Source organism: Arvicanthis niloticus, chromosome 2 (genome assembly GCF_011762505.2).
Source record: "Arvicanthis niloticus isolate mArvNil1 chromosome 2, mArvNil1.pat.X, whole genome shotgun sequence".
Classification (NCBI taxonomy): domain Eukaryota; kingdom Metazoa; phylum Chordata; class Mammalia; order Rodentia; family Muridae; genus Arvicanthis; species Arvicanthis niloticus.
The window spans coordinates 4,361,711-4,389,117 of record NC_047659.1 but is presented as its reverse complement, the minus strand read 5'-3'; the positions used below and the strand labels follow the sequence as shown (position 1 = coordinate 4,389,117).

Here is a 27,407-nt window from a genome sequence, read left to right as displayed (position 1 = left end):
CAGAGTCCAGAATTTCTGATGATTACTTTCTCAGAGATCCAGGAATTGAAAAGACTTCAGTTGCTTTGCTGAGAGATCTGAATTTCCTGCTAAGTGGCAAAGGATGCCAGGAGAAAGTTCTGTGAGAATAACAAAGCCTTGCTCTCAGGATAGAGTGCTGAAGCATTTCATCCTCAATAGATTCCTGTAGGTTACATGAATATGTGATGCCAAGAACAGAGAGGGATAATCCCCTTGTCATGTATCAAGGTCTCAGAGACTTTGGTCTGGAACACACATGATGTGGGCTGAATTACAGTCTGGGATAAGTGTAGTAGTGTGTGGTATCGCATCATGCATTTAAGAAGCAAGGATAGGTGTTGGCTTGTGGGAGATGTTTCTTGCCGGTGTTTATGGTCAATCTTTTTTTTGCTAAGCAATACAGACTACATCTTCAGATATAAACTGACAATACCCTCAATTTCTTCTTGACTGGGAAAGCTTAAGCACTTCAGGGTTAGTGGGACTGCAGTAGGGACTGAGCCATATGTTTAGTGATGGTGGTTGGGAGCAGGGACAAAGGTGAGGATTCCAGCTTGAAGATAGCTTTCCTGCTCTTTCAGGAATTCACTGTGTCTCTAGAATTCCCTCTTCCTCAGGCTTCTCTGTGGGAGTAAGTATGGTTTCTCCTTTTCCTGTCATATTTTCCCTACAAGTTTCCTTGTGTTTCTCTACCTGAAGGGTCTGTTGGGAAAGAGTCCTCCCAAGCCTACACCATCAGTGAGCAGGAGCAGAGAATGAAGAGGTTGGAGAAGCTCAAAAGGGACCTCGAAAGAATGCGTAATGAGAGAGACGAACTCCGGGGAATCCTGGCACATTATAATGTCAAGGATTTGAACAACAGGTAATCATTATGCCCAGTTCTCAGTTGACTATCTTGGGCCCTCTCTGTTTACCCTAGATTTCCACATATCACAGGAGGCTACAACTCCAGGCTGTCCTCATGTCCAAATGCATTTTGCTATTGGATATTCAACACAGAACTTGAAGTTCAGATAGGAGTGAGATGGGGTCACAAGCTCTTTTGATTCCTCCAAAAGAAAACTATAGCCTGTGGCATGAATCATTCAGGAAATAGCAGTATTAGTGTGTGAGCTCTTATCATGCATTTTAAGATGCCTGGACTGGTATTGCTTTGTGTGAGATGCTAGCTGCTCTGAGTTTATGGTGAATTATTTTTGTAATTTTCTGGAGCTGCTTTGGGTCCATTTAGTCCTGTTAACAACTGGGAGGACCTGGTTCTATATGCTGCCCCTCAGTGTGAGTGGATTTCTGGCAAGTCACCACTGCTTTTTTCAAATTCTGTTCAGTTTACACTGAGATAATGTCACATCACTGTATGTACTTGACATTGTGATAGTGTATGTGTGTATGTGTGTGTGTGTGTGTGTGTGTGTATGTGTGTTTATGTATGTCTGTGTGTGTGTATTCCACTTAAGATCCAGGGAGTCTGTGTAGTGTTTTGGGGCTGGAGACTTTACCTGACTGACATTTTAGGTAATGATAGTGATGAGGCCATGGAGGGTCACTTGTAGCATCACAGCACATGATCTCTATGCACACCTCTGATGGGCATTAGAAAATCTGGATATAGGCAGTAAACCCTTTTCCCTGTAAATACTGAAGTGTGGAATTTATGTAGTGATAGAACCAAAGACTGAGAAAACCCTGTGTACAAGGTGAAAAAGTGTCATCACAGGATTAATTTGGACTCAGGACTGTGGCATAGGCTCCTGGACAGTTCTTGGAGACCTAATCTATTCCTTCAAGACCCCTCATGGAGCCAAAGCAGGTCAGCTCCCATTTTTTAGTTCCCTAGCTCTACTGTGCCCAGATCAAGTGTAACAAGTTTAATAAGCACCAAGAGGACCCAGTACAAAGGCATTAGGTTGTGGCATATATGGGCTGGGGTAGTTCACGATTCAACTTGAATTGATGTAATCCTTGAATCCTTAGTTCAGGGATTATTTGCACCTTGGGCCACACCCTTCCACAGGTTCAACTTTGAGACAATCATGCTGGAGATGCAACATGACCAGGTGACTCGCGATCTCAAAAACATTCCGCAGCAGATCAGTGAGGCCTTGTATTAGTGCCAGGAGTTGACTAAAAATAATCAACTTTACAGGTGAGTGACTAACACTGTTGTTTCCCCAGCACTAGGCACAGAATGTGTCTGCCCATCATTTTCTTTAAACAAAGTGAGAACTCTGGTTCTATACTGTTTGCCTCTCAACAGGAAGCTTCCTCCCTCAAAGAAAGGCTCTAGGATTTTGATCTGTTGAAATCATTTTGATCAAGTGTGATGAGGCTGTGAGCCCCTCCAATCATTGTCCTTCCCAAGTCAGTATCCTCTAAATAGAAAAGGTGTGCACCTTGATGGAGACATCAATCAACCTTGAGTCTCTGGGGCACTGAAAACACATTTACAGATCTGGTTTGCATGAGACACATAGAATGATGTGTATCTGTTGGGTCTTCTCTCTTCTCCTAGAGAAGCTTTGCCCTGTCTCTACCTAGAGGTGGTTCTCTAATACCAAAGACATATATGCAATCATGGGTCCCGTGTCCTCTTCTGGGAGATACATGAGTCCCTGTTGGTGTCAGTGATTTCAGAAGTACCATGAGTCTTCTGGAATGTTGCTTTCTTCTGGATTTGACTTTCCTATATGTGAGGTCCCATGGCTACTCTGGTCTGTAGTCTGGGGCTGTCTGGGGATCAGGACCCATGATGAGAAGGGATGGTACTTGGAGAAGTGGGAGGAAGATGGATGGTGCCTGGGAATAATCACCATTTGTTCTTTGTGGTTCAGCATCAGGAACTGTCACCTCCTGACAGAATCTCTTCATATGAAGAGTGAAGTAAAAATGCTCTGGAATGAAAACAGGCAGCTGCTTAAGGAGCAGATTACACTGGAAGTGTGTTCTAAGGAAACAAGGGAGGCTATGTGTGGAGGCCAGCATGAAGATCTATGACAAATTTTCCAAGCATATCCAACAGGTAAGATGCATGGAGGATGCTTAGGAGCAGGTTGCCCTCATGTCTAACCATAAACAATGTCAAGCCCAGATAACCATCCTCCACCTTGTCCAGGCACTCTCCTAATTCTTATCCAGTTGTTCTGTGATCATTTACAAGACTTTCTGTGGAGTTAGGCTCTCTCAAAAACTGGATGATTGGCAAGCACACCCTCCTGGTCAACTACAAGCTGAATTTCATTAAGATAGATGGGGTAAACACACATTACACACCTACATGCCATTGTACTAGAGGGGTTCTATGTGGCTGCCTCCTTTGCAGTAGCACAGAACATTGAGTGATGAAGTCAGGGCCTGTAGCTAGTTTGCTTTGGACCCATGGCTCCAGCTGCATATGTAGGGGAGGATGGCATTTTCAGAAGTAGGTGGGAGAGGAGGTCCTTTGTCACATGAAGGCTAGATGCCCTAGTGTGGGAGAATTCAAGGGCATGTAGGTGTATGGGAGGTCAGTGGTGGTACATCCTCATTGAAGGATGAGAAGGGGGATGGGATAGAGGGTTTCTGGGTGGGGAAGATGAAGAATGGGGTAACATCTGAAATGTAATAAAATATCTAACAAAAATTATTTAAGAAAAAAAGGTGAGGGGAGAGGTCTTTTGTCTTTTCTCTTCCTCAGCCCTGCATTGCAACATGGTCTCCTACCTGAGCCTAGACCTTGGTTCATACTGACAGAGCCTGACAGATAGCTCATCCATCAGTCCTGGTTTCTGTCATTGTTGCTAGAGTTCTTTCCTGTAGCTTGTATTCAGGAGCTGACTGGATGAACAGGGATGTTTGAAAGACTTCTCTCAGGCTGAGGGTTGGGGTGAGAGATGTGAGGCTTCAAGAAAAAGATTTCTCAAACTCTCTCAACCTAGTCTGCAGAAGTTACTAAGTTTTATTTAGTCCCCATGGGATGGATTACAGAGTCCTGGGTCTCACATGAAACATCAGATATTCACAGTCTACATTCAGTGGTTCCTCCTGCATTTTGGTCTCCTTACTGTTTCCTGCTCACTTATGATTTCTGGCATGTGAGTGGGGGGAGGGGGGAGTCATATGCATGTCTGTGACAATATGTATATAGATGTGTGTGTTGAGAGGCCAGTTAATTACATGTGGTTTTGATCAGTCTTTCTGTTTTGGTTAAGCTGTCTGACCAGCATCTTTGAATCTTCTGTCACCTCCCAGGCAGAGCTCCTCGAATTGCTTTGTCTCAAGTAACTGCTACAAGGTTTCATAACTCACAGAGAGGAAGAACATGTTTATATGTTTCATTGTTTTGAGTTTTCTTGTTGCTGTTGTAAGAAAACAATTTTTTAACTTAGAAGAAGCTAATGCTGTCTGCTCCAGGTGTCAGACACACAACTTGGCCCACTGTGCTTTCTTATGAGCTTTCTTGTCATTCAGCTGAAATCAGCAGGGAAAGGAGGAGGGTGTTTGTTTGCCAGGATGGGTCTTACCCAAGACACCCAGGCTCCACCAAACGCACAGTTGAGTTAATCAACCCTTTATCAAACAAACAGAACCCATGTTGCCAACACTTCAAAGTCAATAATTTCACATTTAGCCTAGCCCACTCTTCTGAAATCTTACCATGTGACTTCAGTTTCCCCTTCCCAGTCCTTCCTTCATTCATTACAATTTCCTAGCCCAGGGTTTGGAGGCCCACCCATGTGAGGAACAACCACAAAGCAGACATGTAACTCCTGTAACCACAGCAGGATATGGGGCACAAAGGGGTGCTCAGCAACAGCTGGCTGCACACATGAGACAAAAGGTGGCCCCAAGGTGGTTCTATTCAAAGGAAACTTATGGACCTGAGTACCAGCCTCTTGTTCTAAGATGGGAGTGTGGGGCTCACCACAGTGTCAGTGTCAGTTCACTTTGCATCAAGGAAATTTGAAACAGAGCAGCAGGTCATCATGCTGCTACACCTAGCTCAATAGAACAAAAGGAGACAAATAGTGGTGTAAAGTCAGATTGTCAGTCATTGGTAGTGGGAAATCTATTTATCACTATTGAAACTGGTTATAGAGGGAAATCTATTTACCCATATTGAAATCACTTGTAAGAAAAACAAACACTTTAGTACATGGAGGTGAGTAGGAGGCTGCTGTGTCAAATGCATGGGCCTGAGAGTCAACAAGGCTGCTTAAGGGTCTGTGTCCACCTCTCTGCTCTTGGTGGATAGTGACTGCCTGCTGAAAGGTCAGGTGGCTCATTGCATCTTCTCAGCATCCTAGTTTGTTTTCCTCATTACCTCCTACCTACCATTTTTTCCAACTTTGCCTAAGCTTGACTCAGTTATCTTTGTCCTTGGAGTTTGTCCTGGGTATAACTCTGTGAAACACTGAGTTGCTTGGTGTTGCATCTGCATCAAGCAGAAGGCCCATACCTATGGTGAGGTGCTAGAACAGGGCTGCCTCAGACAGCCCCTTAGGCTCCTGGTAGTCTAAAGCACTCACCCTGTGTTCTGTCTGTAGCACTCTGTAAAGCCTGTCATTCAAAAGTGATTTGGTTTGAGTTAAAATCATCCTCAAGGAGGGCTGGAAGAAAAGAGGATCTTCAGACATGGCTGATGATATAAAATGGGGCAGCCCTGTGAGAAGCCATGTCCAACTCTTCAGGAACTGTATAGTTTCTCTAGTCCCCATTGACCCAGCCACTCCAAAACAAGAAGTAGGTGTCCACAGAGGAAATTATTGCAAATCATGGCTGTAGTGGTACTCCACAGAGTTGCCCTGAAGTAGAAACTATCCAGATGTTCTTCAGTCAAGGAGTGAACAAGTATACTGTAGTCCAGCCCTTCCATGGACTGTTGCCTAGGGTGATCATAGAAACCTTTTGGCCTTGAACTAGTCAGACTTATTTTCCCCAAAATATCCCGGACAGAAACTCCTTATGTGAAGAAAAGCCTCACTTTGCATCCTGGTTACAGAGATTTCCTAGTTGTCTGGGCTCATAGCTTTGGTTACAAAGCCACACAGGCTGTGGAAAATGGAAGGCCTATTGGAAAATGCTGCTAACTTTAGAGTCCCTGGGAAACAGTGAGCAAGATGCAGGAACTGGCTTGTCCACCCTGATCCCATGTGCCTTTGCTGGGAACCAAGCCGACTGTGCACAGCCTTGGGAACTTCCTAAGCAGGCTTGCATATCAGGCCAAAACTCCATATTTCCATCCTTTGTTTATTAGGGAAAAGCATTTATTTTATTGAGCTGTCTATAGGCTATGACTACCATGTTCATGTCCCATTCAAGGTTTTTTTTTTTCTTTTTTCTTTTCTTTTTTTTTTTTTTTTAATTTACTCAGATTATGTTTGTGAGTACACTGTCTCTCTCATCAGACACACCAGAAGAGGGCATCTGATTTTACTAAGATGGTTTGTAGGCTACCTTGCGGTTTTGGGGAATTGACCTGAAAACTTCCAAAAGACAAATCAGTGCTCCTAATGGCTGAGATATCTCTCCAGGATTTTTCAATTCAAGGGTTTATTTCTTATGGCTTTATAGTGTCCTGGATGATCTCTTATATTAACATGATCAGGGAAAGTCAAAATGTTTCTTCAACTGTATGTATGAACATGTGCTTGTGTGTGTTCACGAATGTGTGTGTCTGTCTATGGGTGTGATTGTGTGTGTGTCTATGTAAGTGTTAGTTTGTGTGTGTGTGTGTGTGTGTGTGTGTGTGTGTGTGTGTGTCCATTGCTGGGCTCAAACAATGCAGGATCATTTTGCTGTCTCTGAGATATGAGGTACTAGGATGGGATAGCAGGAGCCAAGAAGATTTCCTATACCTGCATAACTGTATTTTTGGGTCTCAGGCCTTCCACATGATTCTCTGCCTCAGTCACCTAGGAGCAGCTCAGAATATTGTTCTGATCTAGTTTAAAAGAAATCCTGTCCATGATCATTCTTGTGATCCACAGAGTTTGTGTCGATTGTGTATTCTTTCTTCCCTTCTGAGCTCTCTGGTATGACCTGAGCCTATTGTCCCTTAAGTCACCCCACAAATAATACCACAGTAACTATAAATATAGCAGGGGTATCCTTTTTCCTTCATGAATATTTGTTTTAAAGTTCAAGGCTTTCCCTTGGGAAGATTTGCATGAAGCACACTCTTGCTGATTATAGTATCTCTTCAGTGAGCATGGATTTCCTGTGAGATGGTTTCTCCGGGGATTCACAGATGCAGCGGTTCACAAGTAGAACCAGGCAGGTTCCTGCACTTCAGATATAATAAGAGCCTTCACTTCAATGGTGGCTAGGTTCCCTAGAAGGCCTCTGTATAGTGTTTGATTCAGACATTGCTACACAGTTATTTTTCAGTATAATATATATGGACCATTGGAGAAATGTGGTGTTTTATTTTAACTCCAGCACAGTGTGTAGTTCACTGTTCACTTTCAAGTCATTTTTTAAATCTGAGAAAAATCCCAGGCCCAGGTGCTCTGTGGCTCTTCTCCTTTGGGGATACAGGGAATCATCTTAGGCTGAAAGGTCATACTGGATTGTCCTGTTCAATAAAGCTGGTGTTTGCTGGATAGCTGACATGGCAGGTCCTCAACAAGCCTTTGTCTCTTCCTCCCCTAGGTCTGAAATACTCCTCCTGAAGCTCAAACAGGCAGACCAGGTCAAGATTTCCCTCAGACACAACTCTTCACAAGGAGAACACATGTTGAAGTGATTATTACCATTGTAGGCAGACTTTGGACAATATGTCCAAGGCCAGTAACAGGCTGTAGGTCTGTGCTGTAAAATCTGCAGCTAAAGAATGCTTCTTAGTTTAATTATAATGTTTTGGATTTGGTTAGAATTTTGATTGCTTTGAGTATATGGTTTCTTTGTTTTCATTTGAAGTTTTGTTGTTTATTTATTTTTTGTTATGTTATTAATTTGTTATTTTACTAATTTTATATACTATAATCTATATTGACTCCCCCACTTTAAGTTGGTATTGAATAAATTTAATGTATTTTCATGGATAAAAACGTAATCACTGATTTTTCCCTCATGAGACCTTCTGTATTCACATGTGTTTCACTGTCTTCTAACACTGGAAGTATCAGGCAGGAATGGACATCTTCAAGTAGCATGTGGCTTAGGCTTCATTATTAGTTCCCAGCCAGTCACAGCTACACAGAAAATTGTGCTTTTGATATGGATATTGTGTCAAAATCTGTAGATCTCAACTTCATGATGAAAAATGTATCCATGCTGTATCTTTGTTGTTATAAATTTAGCTATTTAAAAATGTACTACTCTGTGGAAGATTAAGTTGAATAAATTAGAAACACAAGTGTATTTCTCTAATACATCCCAAGAAATAAAAACATTCAATAAAAGAGTATAAAAGAAATCAGTAATCATGGAGCTGTATGCCTCTTGTTTTCTTGAAATATAGCATCACTTATGAATTCCCAACAGAGATAATGAATTTCAAGACCCTTTTGGAGATGCTGGTTATTTTTTTTTTTAGGTTTGATTTTTTATCATTTTTTATTGTTATTCTAATGATAATGATGGTTTCTTTTTCTTTTTGCTCTTGGTCTGGACAATGTATTTGATGCTTTTATAAAATTTTGTTTTTTATAAAAAAAATTGGAGGCATTGTTTCTGTTTTTGAGTTTCTTTTATATGTATGGGTATTTTTCCTGCTGTAGGTTTTTGCACTACATGCTTGCAAGTCCCCAGAGGCCAGGTCAGAAGAGGTCAGTGGATTCCACCTGGAACTGAAGTGACAGAGGATTGTTAATCATTGCTCTTTAGATCCTCTGAGAAACAAATTCTCAAGTGGATAAGCCATCTGTCAAACCACTGCCTGGACTTCTGTCCTTCCTTGAGTGGTGTATTATCTGCACTGGAACACACCCAACCAAAGAGAGAAGATTCTTGAGACCTGTAGGGTCACATTCCTGGGGTAGGCATGCTCAGTGTTTAAACTTTGAGGCCTCCATGTAGGACATTAGAGTGGCTTCCTGATCATGCCTCAGGATATCTTATTGTTAGGGTTGGAGTTGATCTCTCATGTCTCTTCCTGCATGACAATGCAGATTGGGTTTATCAGATGAACTGCAGAATTGAGAACTCTCCTAAAGGTGGTAAATAAATCATGTTGAAGTACCATCAAAACAGTGTTTAGAGTAAGCTTCCTACAAACCCAGGGGATGGAGCCTGCAGCAGATGACAGTGGACTGTAGTGGTGAGTAAAGTTCCTTTTACCTTATAAGGTCATGTCCAGCACCACCTGGAATCCCTCCTTGTGCTAATGAGGCATCTTCAGCACACTGGCCCCAGCCAATGATATACACTCAACCTGAAAGCTTTTACTCACCCTCCAAAGGTTTAAATAGCCTTTGATCTCCCTTAAATGTGCTGTCTCACTGAAGCTGCCCCCCTAGAGTCTGTTTTAACACTCTCAATGCAGCCTGACATCTCTTTTGTTCTTGCCATCCACCTTGCTTCTCATCTCTAGATCCACTAATTATGATCAGTTGTAGGCTGATCAGGACACTATGGTTAGAGGTAGTCAGAGCCTGAATAGCAGATGTTGTCTTTGGTTGCCTCCCAGGATCTGTAGGTAAGTCCCCATTGCTGAAGATACTACAGATTTTAACATAAGACTTAAAGAATTCAAGGAAGTTTTGACTCAGAGCTTCCACTCTGAGTAGTTTTCACACTACCAGAGGGTCAAATGCAAGCTGTAAAGACAGGAAAGCAGTAAATACTTCTACCTACAAAGCCAGTGAACCACAACATGGCAAGTTCTCTCCAAAGGTGTAAAAGTGGTACTTCTATATTGGTGGTAACCAACAACTGTCTAATTGGACTCAAGGAGTGCTCAACAGGAGGGAAATGACAACTGGCAACTTAGCCAACTGTTTGTGAGTAGTCAGGACATGGGTCTTGGGGAACATGCTACTGCCGCTTTCCTAAACCAGCACAAATCCTAACTGTATTCTGAGTACTTATCCTTCTATCCATGGATAAGTAAAGCTCTCACCCTTTATTAAGGAAGCTTCTTATTGCAGCAGACAAAGACCATACTCATCAAAACGCAGGTAACCACTGACTGTAGACTGCCCGGCACCATTTGATACATGTACAACACAATCCCTATACCTTAGGCTGTGGGGCCATCTCAGAAGTGGGGGCAGAAAGGTTGTAAGAGTCTGAGGACTAGGAAGTCTGCTGTGAGACTTTGTCTTCTTGATATCACAGGGAAGCCACATCCATAACATCACAACAATATGGCTGCTCAAATGAGACCTGAACAATGATAACATCTGCTGACATGCCAACATGGATGGAGTAGTCTCACATGGCTCCAGATCTAAATAAAGAGCTGTGTGCAATTAACAGCAGCTGAGAAAGTTAGAATTAGTGTTCCCCAGGACGAACTCTCTTACTGGTTATCTATTACACAGTAGACATCTTTAATAGAATAACAAAACATCAACAAGTAGACAACAATACATGGACTTATCAGGCTACACTTATATATTTATTCTAGTGTGTATAACAACTGTAATTTTTAAAAGAGACTGTGTAGTTGATAGTGAGTAGGACACACAGGTGTAGTTGAAGTGAAGAGGAGGGAATGTTATAGATATATTTTAATTAAAAACACAATTAAGAAGGAGACAGGGAGAAAGCTAGAAAGTTAGCTGTGTGTTGGAATTCCATTTACCCCTTCTCCTAATTGGCTAAGAAATGAGCAAGCAGCTTTACATGCCTGTCATCACATCTTCCACTACATGATGACCCAATAGTGAACCAAAATACGACTTGTCCTAACTTGCTTTTTGTCAAAAACTTGGTTTCAAAAACGCAAATAGTGACTAAGGCACAGATCCATCTGACCCTTGTAAGACCCCATCTTACATTGTTATGTCTCTAATTTGTCTGTCCTAGATAATATTCGAGTGCTGTGCATAGCCAAGGCAGCTCTTGTGAAAGAAACCATTTCATCTAGGGCTCAATTACAATTTCAGGAGTTTAGCACATTATCCTCTTGGTGGATAGTATTTCAATATGCTGTCAGACACTGGAGGACTGGTAGAGAGCTCCATTCTGATGTGTAGGCATAGAGGCAGGTATAGAACTGGGCCTAGCATGAGCTTTTGAAACCTCAAAGTCCATCTTCTAGAAGGACACACCTCCTAATCCTTTTCAAACACTGCCACTCTCCAGTGACTAATCATTCAAGCATATGAGCCTATGGGGGCATTCGTATTCAAACCACCATACAGTTCATTACTAAACAAGTACACAGCTTTAGGAGACCAAGGCTTCAATTTTTGAATCAATCAAATCAATCTATAAGAGGGCCATAGTGTTTTCTAAGGGTACTTATATAGGTTGGATCTTGGGATAAAATGGAAGAGGAAGAACTGGATTTATCTGGGAAGAATAGATTGGTGTGTAGTGTGGGGAATTAGCATGATTGCTTCAGGCATTGGAGTTCTTTTCCCTTGAGGTACAATCTAAATAATAATTTTTTTTAAAAACAATGCTCCCAGAAATCTTGTGTTTTTCAACACTGGTAAAAGTAATTCACTGTGTTCTTCAGACCCAGTATCAAATGTCAGAGTAGGACAAATGTATCATGACTAATGAGAGGATAATTTCTCTGTTTAATGTGTTAATAAAAAGTACTTACAGAAGCTAAGGTAAGATGAAGTACAATAAGGGTCATCAAAGATAAGTTGTGACCATATGTGTAGTTTCATTAAGTGTTTGCCATCATGGCAATTATAGAATGGGATCATTCTTTGGGTGTTGTGATCTGTACATTTGGTTGTAAACCACAGGATCTCCAGGCCCTGAGAGACACTTTTTAGGAAAGGAGCAGGTGCAGTTGGTCCAGTGGAAGCTCCATGTGCAGGGTAGGAAATGCTAGGGGCTGAGGCAGGAATGGGTGGGTGGGTGAGGCAGCACCTGCATAAAGGCATAGGGAGGTGGTATAAAAGTGTGTCATGGAGGGGAAACTGTGGAGGGGGATAATATTTAAAATGTAAATAAATTTAAAAAAACAAAGAAAACACAAGAGCAAAAGAACCTTAGACAAATCACAGATGTAGGAAACCCTGGAGATGGACAACCTACAACAGAGATCAGGAGCTAAACATGCAAGCATCACCAACAGAATACAAGAGATAGAAAAAAGTATCTCAGGCATAGGAGATACCACAGATGATATTGACAAGTCAGTCAAAGAAAATACAAAGTGTAAAATACCTGTAACCCAAAACATTCAGGAAATTCAGGACACAATGAAAAGATCAAAATATTAGAATAAGAGAAATAGAAGAGGGTAAAGAATACCAGTTTAATGGCACAGAAAACATATTCAACAAAATCATAGACTTTTGAGCTTCTTCTAAAAGACCATCTGTTGGACTGTAAAGATAACAAAACCAGGGAATGTGCTCCCCCAGAGAAACTCAAGGACAGGATTCCTTGCAATAACATGAGGTTTATTAATGATAAGATGACCAGATGACAACCAGGATACTAGGGTTCTCTTGCATGCAGGCAAGAAGAACCCCAAATTAAAGCTAAGGGCAGCTTATATACTATTTTTACAAAATTTATGAGAGCAGTTATACAGTTACTTCTTAACAATAACCATAAAGGCCAAACTTCAACAGCCATTCCCAGGCCTGGTTTCTGTTCCCAGGCCTGGTTTCTAAGTAACTCAAATTTACACCTTATCTTTTTACAACAAAGAAGGTCAGCTTAAGTAGCTTCTGTTTACCAAGGTTTACTTGTTAATGGCTCATAGACTCCTATCTTGGGTCTTTTTTTCCTGGAATGTTTGAGTCTTTGGAATGTGCTCTTCCTGGGATATGCCTCTGGGGCAGCTAATATTTGACTCAAACTTAAGAATCTTTTAATTTTAAGCTCAAGCTGAGACCTGAAATTACATTCTTACACATCCTTGTGTTGTGCAAGGCTTTACCTCACCTTTCTTCACTACCTGCCTTGCTTGTTCATTTTTCCTTCCATCTTGAATGCCTCTCTCATTGTGTTCCCATCCTTGAGTCTGTTAGTCCACTGTTGCCCCAACTACCTCCTTTCTCTTTCCCAAACCATATTAGATTACTGGAAGAACATGGTGAAGACTTCCTCTGCCCTTTCCCCAGTTCTTCCTCAGTGCACAGCCTCAGCAGAGCTTTGCATCAAGGTAAGGGAAGAAAAGATGGAGAAGCAGATTTGTCTCCACTTCCTCTTCTATCTAACAAAAGTCTGTCCTGCGTTTAACCATAGCTCCAAGTCATGCATTTATTTCCCCATATGTTTATAGACACTTACAGACACACAGCCATTGGCTACTATCTCTAAGGGATGCAGAAGGATTTGCATCAGTATGCTGAATATATACCCACATTTCAAACGCTTTCAAAGCAGCAAAATGAAGCTGATAGAAAGTTCAAACTTGGAGTGAAATTAAACATAGCTTCCCTATTTCCTAATTTCTGGTTTTTTTTTTTTTTTTTTGCACTTTGATTACGGATATTTGTCTTCCAAGTACAATATCTTTGCAGGACTCTAAGTAACGGGGTTGAATTTACGTGTTTTAACACAACACTGCATATAACACAGTGTTCTTTTACTATTTGTTCTCTCATAGATTATTAGATCCTGACCACAGTTGCCCCTCCTTCCTCTCCTTCCTGATCCTCCCCTTATCTCTGCTTCTGGCACATCTACTCCTCCTTCATTTCCCTTTAGAAAAAGTGAAGCCTCTCAGCATATCAAGCAAATATGGGACATCAAGTTGCACCAAGATTAGGCACCTCCCCTCATATCAAGGCTGGAACTACACAACCCAGTAGGAGTCAAAGTGTCCTTAAAGAGGCAAAAGAAAGAGATAGAGACATCCTCCTCTCCTGCTCTTAGGATTACCACAAGAAGATCAAAGTAAACACAACCATAACATATGCAGAATTGCCTAGGGCAGATCCATGCTGGCTCCCTGGTTGTCAGTTCAGTCTCTGAGCCTCTATGACCCCACATTAGTTGATTCTGTAGGTTTTCTTGTAACACAGTGTTCTTAGTAAGTACTTATTAATAGACTGAAGGAATATATAGGGGGTTGATCCGGTACTGCTATGTATTCAAATGGTAAATACTGACCCCCAAGATCTGGCTACCACCCCACTGTATTCCCCAAATACTTGTTGAATATTTTCTGGGTTCTTGATGCTGCAGCAGTCTGGCATCATGGACAGGCATTACAGTCTGATACCTGCTGCTGGTCCATCAGGACTAAAGGAGACCTCCTGTTTTCTTTGTCTCCTTCTCCTTCTCCACCTCTTCTTTTGTCCTTCCTCCTGCATGGTTCTTGGCAAGTCACTTCACACAAGCTGTGAAACTGGAGAATCTCCAGTTGTTTGCCTTTGGAAGAGCAAACGACTAATACAAAGAGAGAGGAACTGTCCTCACTTCTAACCTACATTATCTTCAGCAACACTTGTGAATAATATGGGAACCACTTCAACACAGATCAGAAGAGATAATATGATACTATTGGTGTTTATTCTATCAGGGGAGCATCATGATAGCGTCACAGTATACCATGCTGGATTATCCAAAACATATGGACAGCTGAGAACCATTCAAATGATAAGAAACCCAAAAAGTTCAAAAATACCAGGGACCTAATTGGTTTTACCCTCTCCTTCCAGCCTGAGCTCTTAAGTTCATTTGGAGGACATTGAAGGGATGCTGCAGTTCTACTGCCAAGTCTTTTGAGTAGGTGACCAACTCCTTCAGCTTCAGCAAGAACTACAGGTATTCCTCAAGTCTTTCCTGCTCTTGTTCAATAGATAATTGTGATTTGGTGGCGGGTTATAAGCATTTGTGTGTTTTTGTGTGCACTGATACATACACACTCGTGAACACACACACACACAAGTACATGTGTGAACACATGCATGCACACTGTCACCTGTTTAGTTTCCCAATTAATGCAAATGCAAGTGGCAATAACCTGTACTACTGTAGAAAAGAAAGTTAACTTCTATTTCATGGAGAAAGAACATAGTGTATAGAGGAGATAAAGAACTCTGGCAAAGTGCACAGACAAGGTGAGGCTTGGAAGTCCTTGTCCTTGTAGCAAAGCCCATTTAGTAAGTTCTCCAGGCTGTATAGTAAAGGCTTGGTTCCCCAGAAAGACCCAGTCCCTTGCTCTCACCCACTGCTTCCCTTTTGCTTTAAGATAAAAATTTTTCTCCAAAAGGAGCTCTCTTAATCATGGAATGCCTTACTTCATGCACAAAGCAATGATGTCAGGAAACTAGAAAATCTTCATACAAAATCTTTAATTCCTATAAGGTGATTGTATCAGGGATTTGATTGGCTAACAGAAGGCTGATGATCTCATGGCCAAATGATGTATGATTTCATACCACAATATATCCCATGGAAGGGCTGGACCACACTGTACATTTTCATTCTTTGACTGATGAACATTTAGATAGTCTCAGTTTGGGACTGCTCTAAGGAATACTGCTAAAACCCACATGTCCCCTAGTTTTTCTGTGGACAGCTAATTCTCATTCTGGAATCACTGGGTAACCCAGAGACTGCAGTTCAACTTTCTGAAGAATTGTACATGACTTCTGCCAGGGCTCTATCATGCACTGCCAACAGCAATATCTGAAGGGTCCTCATGTCCCCCAAATTTCCAGGAAGTCAATTTTAACACAGTGTGAACAAGTTTGGGACAAAAGGAGCTACTGAGTGCTGTGGAAACAGAGCTGTAGTGTATCATGAGCATAAGTGGGCTGCACTGCACTGAGACAGACCTGTTCTCACACCTCACCATGGCTGTGGGAATTCTGCTTCTGTTGGAAGCAGCTGCAAGCACACTGCTTTTCCGAATGTCTCAAAGAACATAATCCAGGCCAAGTTTCACAACCAAGGATAACTGAGCCAGTGTTAGGCAAAAGTGGAAAGCAAATGCTAGCTAGCATTGAGGATGAGAAGAAAACAGGCTGTAGGGGAGAAACAGTAACCCCCTGACCTTCCAGTGAGCTGTTACCATTCACCCAGGACAGAGAAGGGACACAACTGCCCAGCCAGCCTTTCTGTCTCTCTGGCACCTTTATTTGCCACAGCAGCCTACTAACTTTCATGTACCCCATTCCTTTGGTTTCCACCAAATGATTTTATTGTAAATGAACATTTTTTGCCTCTATAAACTCCTGAGAACTTTTATATTTATAACTACAGACTTTTTGCTCCTTTGTTTCAAGGTGGACATGCAAAAAAGTTAGGAGGCTTCATGCAATGTTCGATGGATACAGAGTGGTAAGAACCTGAGTGGCCATAGCACTTTCTCATCTAAGTTGGGTGCAATCTTTGTTAAAGATGTTCCTTCCATGAGCAAGTGACCATACACACATATGCAGAAAAACACAAACATGTTTATGAGAACACAGATACAAACACAGACAAACAGACAAGCAGCCAGCCAGCCAGACACACATACACACACATTCATACATACAAGCAACCACACCCACAAAAGCCCATACAGGCAACCACCCCTTCACATATGCTCAGCATGAGTACACAGATGTTCAACCATACCTGGGTAAGCACATATATATGAATGTATGTGTGCTCATAAACACAGACAATATTGTACAAAGATCTACACACATGGCCATATGTGCACATGCAGATATACACATACATTTACAAACATACAGACACACATACTGAGAGGCTCACATCCATACTCATACACTCACATGAATACATAAAATCACACCACAAATACAAGCACAAACAACACACACACATACAAAAGCCACTTGCACGCACACACATAAACACAGAAACACACACAAACACACACACAAACACACACAAATGCACACACACATATCCCTTCATTACCCAGAGAGGCAAAAGAGAAGACTCATTTGTTTCAGCAATCTTTCAGCTCCAGGAAGAGTTATTGGGTTTTCCGTGCTGTCTACAAGGTTCTTAGATTCAGCCAGGCTCTCCTGCCCTGGCTTACACATTATTTCCCCTTTCAAAACTTTTTGATCCTGAGATATGTAATTCTAAATGGAAGTTACAATCTCTGCACAGCAAAGCTAGACATGCAACAGCAATCGTTCATGAATGTCTCCTAACAAAACCTCTAGCTAACTTCAAGTTGATTCATCATAGTCTGCTCACAAAACCTGCCACAGATGAGTTTGATTTGAGCAGAAGGAAAGAAATGTGACCCACAGTCATTATCCAGCAACTTTGAATGGATTGCATTGTTAAAAAAAAAAAATATGAAAAGAGCACCCAGGTCAGTCAGTAGGTGGCTAGGAAGTCCAAAAACAGTGATCAAATTCTACTACAAAATCCTGTAATCAACAACACTGGAAAATATGGATGTGATGGACCTAAACCACACAAAGATCCAACCAAGAAAGAGAACTTCAGACCAATTTCACTTATGAATATCCATGCAAACATATTCAATAAAATTCTTGAAAGCCAAATCCAAAAACACATCAAAACAACCTGATACATCAAGATCAAGTAGGCTTCATACCAGAGATGTAGGGATGGTTCAATGTATGGAAATCCATCAATATACTCTATAAACAAACTCAAAGAATAAAAAACACATGATCATTTCATTAGATGCTGAGAAATCATGTGACAAAGCCAAAACTCCTTCATGATAAAAGGCTTGGAAAAATCAGGAATCAAGGCCCATACCTAAACAGACTAAAAGCACTATACAGCAAACCAGTAGCCAACATTAAACTACATGAAGAGAACCTTGAAGCAATCCCACTAAAATCAGAGACTTGACAAAGCTGCCCTCTCTCCCCACCTATTGAATATAGTACACAAGTCCTGAACAGAACACCACTGATAATGCACTAAGATCAAGAATTGAAAAATGAGACCTCATAAAATTGCAAAACTTCTGTAAGCCAAAGGACACTGTTAATAGGAAAAAATGCAACCAACTGATGGGGAAAAGACCATTGCTAACTCTACATTTGAAAAGATGGCTAATATCCAATAAATACAAGGAACTCAAGAAGCTAGAATCAAGAACCAAATAACCATATTAATAAATGGGGTACAGAGTTAAACAAAGAATTCTCAACTGAGGAATACCAGCTGACTGAGAACCACAAAACAATGTCAAATGTCCTTAGTCCTCAGGGAATTGCTAATCAAAACAACCCTCGGATTCCACCTCAAACCAGTCAAAATGGCTAAGATCAAAAACTTAGGTGATAGCAGATGCTGGCAAGGATGTAGAGAAAGAGGAACACTCCTCCATTTTTGGTGAGTTTATAAGCAGCTACAACAACCCTGGAAATCAGTGTGGCAGTTCCTCAGAAAATTGGACATAGTAGTCCCTGAGGATCCATCTTTACCACTCCTGGGCATATATCAAATAGATGCTCCAACATAGCAGAAGGACACATGCTCCACTGTGTTCATAGCAGCCTTATTTATAAAATCCAGAATCTGGAAAGAACCCAGATGCCCTTCAAAGAGGAATGGATAATCAAAATGTGGTACATTGATACAATGAAGTACTACTCAGCTATTAAAAACAATGACTTCATGAAATTCTTAGGCAAATGGATGGAACTAGAAAATACCATGCTAAGGAAGGTGACCCAGTCACAAAGGAACACACATTGTACTTACACACTGATCAATAGATATTATCCCCAAAGCTCAGAACACCCAAGATGTAATTCGAATACCAGATGAAGCTCAAGAAGAAGGAAAACCAAAATGTGGATATTTTGGTCCTTCTTAAAAGGGGGAACAAAATAGTCATGAAGGAGAGACAGAGAAATATTGTGGGTCAGAGACTGAAGAAAAGGCCATGCAGGAACTGCCCCGCCTGAGGATTCATCCCACATACAGTTCCCCACCCAGACACTATTGTTGATGCCAAGAACACTTTCTGACAGGAGTCTGATATAGCTGTCTCCTGAGAGGATCTGCCAGAGCCTCACAAATACAGAGGAGGATTCTTGCAGCCAAGCATTGCACTGAGAATGGGTTCACAAATGGAGGTGTTAGGGAAAGTACCCAGGCAGCTGAAGGGGTTTGCAGCCCCATTGGAGAGGCAAAAATATGAACCAACCAGAAGCCATAGCTCCCAGACACTAAACCACAAACCTGTGTACACATGGAGGTAGCCATGACTCCAGCTGCATATGTAGCAGAGGATGGCCTTGTGGAACACCAATGGGAGCAGAGGCCCTTGGTCCTGTGAAAGCTCAATGCCCCAGTGGAGGGGAATCACAGGATGGTAAGTAGAAATGGGTGGGTGGGTGGAGGGGACACACACTTAAAAGCAGGGGATGGGAAAAATGATATAGGGGGCGTTCAGAGGGGAATCCAGGAAAAAGGATAGCATGTGAAATGTAAATAAAGTATCAAATTTAAAAAAAACAGAAGAGAAGACATCATTGATGTCTGTTACAGAAACTTGTGGCACAGACTCATGGAAACTTCTTAAAGAACTATTCTGTTCTGTGAGGTCAACTGTGAGATCACTTGAATGTCAGCTACCTCCATCTGTTCCCCATCTATTCTCTGCTGTTCCTTGCCCAGCATTATAAGTTTAATATGGAGCAAGAGAACTCAGTTCAAAGTAGCAAGGGTATGCCATATACCAGGCTGGGGTAGTCCAGGATACAGCCTGAATTCATGTAATTCTTGAATCCTTAGTTCATAGAGATATTTTCTCCTTGGTCCAAACCCTATGACAGGCTGAATATTAAATTCAGGATGCTTCATTTACAACATGAGAAGACAACGATGAACATGCAGAAAATGACCAGCAGGATGTGTGATGCCATGGAGAATTGCAAGAAGCTGATTGAAGAGAACAATTCCTACAGGTGAGTCACTGACACAGTTGAGACCACACCACTAGGCAGGGGATGTTCTGCCCTTCTAAGACTTTAAACAAATGTCAGGGCTCTGATTCTATACTGTCTGCCTTTAACAGGAGGCCTGCCTCTAGGCAAGGGTCTTGGATTTGTACCCTTTGAACTCAGTTGTCCTAGGTTTGAACAGTGTCTCAGACAATCCAATCATTATTCTTCCCAACTCAGGATTCTGTAGATAGAAGTGATTTGCACCATGATGGGAATATTAATCAAACCTCAGCCTCTAGAGCTCAGACAGGAAATGTATAGTTCTGGGATCCATGAGACACATGGAAAGTTTGCATATATTTGAAACTCCTATCCACTCTCAGAGGAGATTTGTCTTCTAACTGCTGATGGTTTTCTAATACCACAGACATATAAGCATCCATGTGGACGATGGTCTCTTCCTTGAAGTACATGAAACCCTCTTGGTTTCAGAGTTTTCAGAAGTACTTTGAGCCTTGTGGAATGTGGCTGGTCTCTGGATTTGACAGGCTTCTATTTGGTGTCGACAAGTAAACTGTGGCCCCTAGTCTGCAGCTGTCTGTGGATCAGGGTCCTTGCAGGGAGGATGGTACTTGGAGGAGTGTTGGGCAAATTGAAGTTGGCAGGAAATCATGGTTTTGGGTTGTTTGTTCACCAGCAGGCACTGCAGTCTGCTGAGTGAGTGTACTCAGGTGAAGCACAAAGTAAAGATGTAGTGGAACAAGAACAGAAAGCTACTGGGGGAGCAGACTGAACTGAAAGTGCACTGTGAGGAAACAATGTAGCTCTGTGAGCAGGCCAACAAGAAAATCTATGATCTTCTGCCAATCAGCAGCAGGTAGGATGTGGCATCAGGGTCTGATTGCCCTCATGTCTAACCATAAACATGGACAAACCCATGTATCTGTCCACAGACTTATCCTGCTACTCACCTATGTCTCATTTAATTCTTCATTTAATCATTTACATTCTATGCAAGTAGCCTCTTTCATAAGGTTTGGTAAGCAAATGCTCCTGCTCTGCATGAATCTGCATTTCATGAGGGAGATAGACTGATCACACTTCAAGCACCTACATGCCACTAAGTTACAGGAATGCCATGCGGTATATTCTATTTACAGTAGCATGGATCTTACAAGGAGGAAATAAAGGGCCATTGCTCACTTGCTTTATGGGAATCTCAGGCAGGAAGCAATTTTCAAGGTTGAGAGACAAGGGAAAATGCCAAATGAATAGTTCTAATTATTGTCTTTGGGGGTCTTTGGTTCTTTTTCCTTTTCCTTGTATCCCAAGATGGTCACTTCTACACTATGAAGGTCTAGGGACACAATGACAGAGCCTGAATAGCAGCTTGTCAGTCATGTTTTTTGTGAGTGCTGCTGGAGAGTTCATTCCTGGCTCTTGAATTCTGAAGCTGGCTGCATGAATTGGAGTTTACTGCTGTGAGCTGAAACCCTGACCAAGGTAATTCTTTCAAGGACATTTAATTGGGGCTAGCTTAAAGGTTGGAGTCTTAGTATTTTATCATCAAGGCTGGGACATGGAAGCATCAAGGGAGGCATGATGTGGGAGTAGCTGAGAGTTCTACATCTGCATCTGAAAGCTGCAATTTGAATATTGACTTTCAGGTAGCTAAGAGGAGGGTCTTAAAGCCCACAACCACAGTGACACACCTACTCCATCAGGGCCACACCTTGTAATAGTGCAACTCCCTAGGAATAGCATACAAGAGCCATCACACCGGGATATGGGAAAGGGTTTTCACAAGCTGAGGGTTGCTGTGAGAGACTTGACACTACAAGAGAAAAAAAATTACTTCAATCATATCAACCAAATCTGAACAAGAATTGTGCTTCCTAATCCTTCCTAAGTAACCAGGAAGGATGACTGAGAGGATGGTGGTCTCACTTGGCACATTTGCATTGGATAGCCCAAATTCAATTGCTCCCCCTGCATGATGAATTCCACATTGCTTTCTGAAGGATTGTTATAACAGCATCACTGTGAAGAAATAAAGAAAATCTTTCTGTAATTCAATGAAAACAAAGACGCAGCATACCCAAAATTTTGAGACACAAGAAAAGCAGTGTTAAGGGGAAAATTCACAGCACTGAGTGCTTTCATAATCAATCTGGGGTCATCTTCTCCCAGCAACTTAACAGAACACCTGAGGTCTCTAGGACAAAAAGAAGCAAACCTATCTAAGAGGAGTAGATAGCAGGAAATACTCAAACTCAGCACTGAAATCAACCACATAGAAACAAAGAGCTAGATACAAAGTGTCAACAAGAGCAAGAGCTGGTTCTTGGAGAAAATCAACAGGATAGATTAACCCTTAGCCACACTAAGTAAAGGGCACTGAGACAGTACCCAAACTAAAAATCTGAAATGAAAATGGAGACATAACAACAAAAACAAAAAATTAAAAATTTATCATGTCTTACTAGAAAAGCTTATACTCAACACATCTGGAAAATCTAGATGAAATGGATGGTTTTATAGACAGATACCACATACCCAATTAAATCAAGATAAGGTAAACTATCTAAACAGTCCAATAACCCCTATAGAAATAGAAGGAATCATAAATGACCTCCTAACAAAAACTTCCCAGCACAAATGAGGCCATTGGTTCTCTAATCTGGAATGAGTCTGCACAAATCATCTTTGAGGCTTTGAAGACAGGTGATTTTGGTTCCAACACTAGCACTTCCAGAAACCTCCAAACCTTTTCATCTACAGGCCCATGAAACAAAAGCTACTGCAAAGGGTGTGGAACCACACATTTTAGGCCATGGAATCACAGTGTACTACACCTGTCCAAGCTATTGGACCATGTACTATCTGGCTTGTCCACTTGTCTAAGAGCTGTGGTGGCTACCAGTATTCTAGTGAAAGAAGCAGAGAAGTTAACTCTGGGTTACCATCTTATACTTATATTCAGCCCATGCAGTTGAGGCTCTTCTCAAAGGAACACGGGAACCCCGGTTGTTTAATGCACCTGTGAAAAAGTAGCAGGTAGCAATTATGATTGGCAGTTCATTAAGATAGACAGGCTGAACACACATTACATACCCACATGCCATTATGCTACAGGGGTTCCTTTTGTGTGCGTCCTTGACTGGAGCACAGAGCTTTGAGTGATGTAGTCAGGGACTGCAGCTCATTTGCTTTGTAGGGGTTATGTGAGGTCACAGGTAGGAAGCATTTGTAATTCTTGGAGCCCAGTGAAATTGCAAAATGAGTGGTTCTCATTGTCTTTTGTGGGGGTGCGTTTTGTATATTTTCTCTCCCTTTTCCCCGGCATTACAAAATGGTCTTTTAACCCAGCCTAGAACTTGGTTCACATTGACAGAGCCTGAGTAGCAGCTTGTCAGTCCTGTTTCATGTCAGTGTTGCTAGGGTTCTTTCCTGGAGCTTCTATCCAGGAGCTGACTGGATGAACAGGGATGTGTGAAGAAAGGCTTCTCTCTGGCTCACGATTAGTGGGAGAGATGTGAGGCTTCAAGAGAAAAATTTCTCCACCTCTCTCAACCTAGTCTGCATTAGAAGTTGCTCACTAAGCATTTTTAGTCCCCAACGGATGGATAGCAGACTCCTGGGTCTCACTTGAAACATCAACTATTCTACATTCAATGGTTTCTCCAGTCTTGAGGTCTCCTTATTGTTTCCTGCTCACTTATGATTTCTGGTGTGTCTTTGGAAGGGGCATATGCATGTCTGTGCCAATATGTATATTGGTGGGTGTGCTGAGAGGCTAGTTAACTACATGTGGTTTTGCAGTCCTTCTGTGACACAGTTTCTTTAGCCCAAGTCTCTCACTGAATCTGAAACTTCCTGTTTTGGTTAAGCTGTCTGACCAGCATTTTTTAATCTTTTGTCACCTCCCAGCAGAGCTTCTGGTATTGTCTGGTCTCAAGGCACTGCTACAAGGGTAAGTAACTCATAGAGAGAAAGAACATGGTGGCTGTCTCCACACTTTTACATATTTTATTGTTTTGGGTTTTGTTGTTGTAAAAAACAGTTTATTAACATGGACGAAGGCAATGCTGTCTGTTCCAGGTGTCAGACACACAACTTGGCCCACTGTACTTTCTCATGAGCTTTCTTGTCATTAGGCTGAAATCCCTAGGGAGAGGGAGGAGTGTGTTGGTGGCCCAGGATGGGTCTTATCCTGCAAACCTAGTCTCCATGTAACACACAGATGAGTTTTCCAACCCAATAAACCTTTATTAAACAAACAGAACAGATGTTGCCAACACTTAAAAGTAAATAATTTCATATTTTGCCCAGCCCACCCTTCCCAAATCTTGCCATGTGACCTCTGATTCCTTTTCCTAGTCCTTCCCACATTCATTACAACTTCCTAACCCTGGGTTTAGAGGCCCACCCATGTGCGGAACAACCATGAAGCAGACATGGTACTCTTGGAACCAGAGTGAGTTATGGGGTGTAAAGGGGTGCTCAACAACAGCTAGCTGCACACGTGAGACCAACGTTGTCTCCAAGGATTTGGTGTCCTATTTAAACAACCCTTAGGAACCTGAACACCAGCCTCTCATTCTCAAAAGGGAGTATGAGGTTCTTAGAGGGAAGACGGGAAGAGTCCAGAAACCCCAGTGTCACATAGGATGGTTCCCTAGTCTCGTGGGAAAGCAGTCAGTTTGGTTGACTGACCACTGAGGACAACTCACCTGGGTTCTTATAACTGGCCATCTACTGGTCTTCAGAATCCAGTGGCCCCAGATACCAAGCTTCTTCCAGAATCTCCAGGTCAGGGTCCATCCATGGCCCAGGGACTTTCACACAGCACTCTTCCACTCACCTGCCTACCATATAGTGGCAGCAGGAGGAGCAGCTGCATCTCAAACACTCAGGTCATGGGGACAGGCGCCCAGGCTGGAAATGACCTTCCTGGCTGCTTCTTCAAGGGCCTCTCCCTCTGCTCTAACTCCCAGGCCATCAATGCTACCCTATCACTCTAGGCAGAGGAGCTCCTGGTCCTGTGACCACCACCCCTTCCAGCACTATGGTATGGAGAGGTGTCTAAGGATGTCACTTTTGGAATTATGTAGGACCCAGGTCCTACTGCCTGCTCTATGGTACCTCACTCAGAGAGGCTCCGGTCCAGCCCTCTCACAGGACAGAAAGCAAGGCTTCCATTTTACTGTTTTGTAATTAGAGTCTTTCATAATAAAGACTAGAGATTGACATCATTAATCTGTAGAAATCCCTCGTTTTGCTGTCTGAAGTGATCCTCCAAAAATGCAAAGGACATTATTGGACTTGATTTACTCTTTTACAATAGAAAAGACTGTGAACTGGTCTAGACTTTGTACAGCCCTAAAGAAGAATGTTGCTTTTACATAGATGAAGACAGGGATGGTTAAAGAGAACATGAGGGACAAAGATGAGATCTCGTACAAGAATTGGTTTTCAACCCCTTCATGATTGTTGACCCTACTTCTTTTCATTTTAAGACCATTAGTTGGGATATTTTTACTTGTTCCTTTTGGTTTCTGGGTCTTACATAGGCTGACTAACTTTGCAAAACAACAGGTAGATAATTTGATAGCAAAACCAATTCAGATACATTATCATAAGTTAGCTATGGAAGACCATGAGACACAGGACCAGGTTGTTACACTATCCAGGGTATTCACTACTCAACCTAAAAGAGGGGACTCCCACCCATAGACCAAGCAGAGAGGAGCCTCCCAGAACTCCCTCTGACTGGCTATCTAAATTCTTGCTTAGGCTGCGAGGCTAAGAACTGCAAGGGAATATAAATAAAAATTAAAATATCTTTCTGGGTTCCCTGAGGGACAAGCCTGATTGCATAGGGGTTAATGTTAAAAGCATCTCATCTCCAGGAAAAAGACATCTGGATAGGTCTGGCCCTCATGCCTCACAGGACAATGACAAGAGGATCAGAGCCATTACAGGGTCCCCTTTAATTACTGGAGGTCAGGCTTCTATTCCTGTCTTTGCAAGATTAGAATTGCCATGGTCTTTCTATACTTGGAGAAGGGAGGAGATGTCAGGGGCAGCCTTGCTTATACACTGAAGGCCTAAAATCAGCCATAGGTCTAAGTCAGCCTGCTAACACAAAGTCCTGGTTTCTGTGGAAAAACAATGAGCAGATGGCTATAAGATCTTGTAAACAAGTAGTCTTCGTGGAAATTTATCAGCCTGGATAGTCATAGACCTTGTGGATAGGTAGCCTTGGTAGATAGTACCAACTTAGATAAGGACAAGTGAATCATCGACAATCATAGTGGCCTGTTCCCTGAAACTTTGCCCAGGTGATACCCTGTATTTCCCCTGAAAAACTTCAGTCCTGCGCCTTCCCCTTTCCCACATTCTACCTTTATGTATTTATAACACCTGTGTGAAAAAGTAAAAATTAGGATTTGATCAGACTTTAGGCAAATCATCCTTTGCATTTGGCTGTTTTTGTCGATTCTCTCTTTCAGGTTATCTCCCAGACACTGTTTACTGCCCTGCAGGACAAGCCACAGAACAAGAAGTAGGAGTTCACAGGCTCTCCACAAATAATACTAGAGTAGCTATAAGCATAGTGGTGTCCTTTCTTTTTTTTATTAATATCCCTTTTAAAGTTCAATGCTTTCTCTTGGGAAGATTTGCAAGCCGCACACTCTTGCTGATTATAGTATCTCTTCAGTGAGCATGGATTTCCTGAGAGATGGTTTCTCTGGGGATTCACAGATGGAGATTTGCACAAGTGGAACCCAAGCAGATTCCTGCACTCCAGCTATAATAACAGCCTTCAATTAAATTGTGGTTAGGCTCCCTTGAAGGCCTCTGTATAGTGCCTCATTCAGACATTGCTACACAGTTATTTTTCAATACATTATATATGGATTATTGGAGACATATGGCCTTTTATTTAGCACAGTGTGTAGTTCACAGTTCACTTTCAAGCCATTTATTAAATCTGAGAAAAAATTCCAGTTCCAGGTGCTCTCTGGCCCTTCTTCTTTGGGAATACAGGGAATGACCTTAGCTCAAAGATCAAAATGGATTGTCCTGCTGAATAAGCCTGGTGTTTGCTGGAAAACTGACATGGCAGGCTCTCACAAGGCCTTTGTCTCTTCCTCCTCTAGGTCCAAAATGTTCCACCAGAAGCTCAAATAGGGCCCAGTACAGGTCAAGATCTCCCTCAGACACAACTCTTCACCAGGAGCACTGAGTGTGCAAAGCAATGAACCACCATTGCATCGCATCCCTATATCCATGGCAAACTTGGGCTGCATTTTCTTCCTTTCATTGGGTTCCTATATGTCAGAAGGCCTTTATTTTGTCTAGACTATGGTCCAGCAAGAGTGCATGTATGGAAGGCTTCAGAAGTGCTGAGGGACATCAAGATCTGTTTGTCATCCAGGAGGAACCCAAGAATGT

The 27,407-nt window shown here is 42.0% G+C and overlaps 1 pseudogene; it reads left to right on the top strand.

Moving 5' to 3' along the window:
• The first annotated feature begins 536 nt into the window (after positions 1-536).
• On the top strand, positions 537-26,518 carry LOC143441118 (disks large homolog 5-like; annotated as a pseudogene).
• The last annotated feature ends 889 nt before the right edge of the window (positions 26,519-27,407 follow it).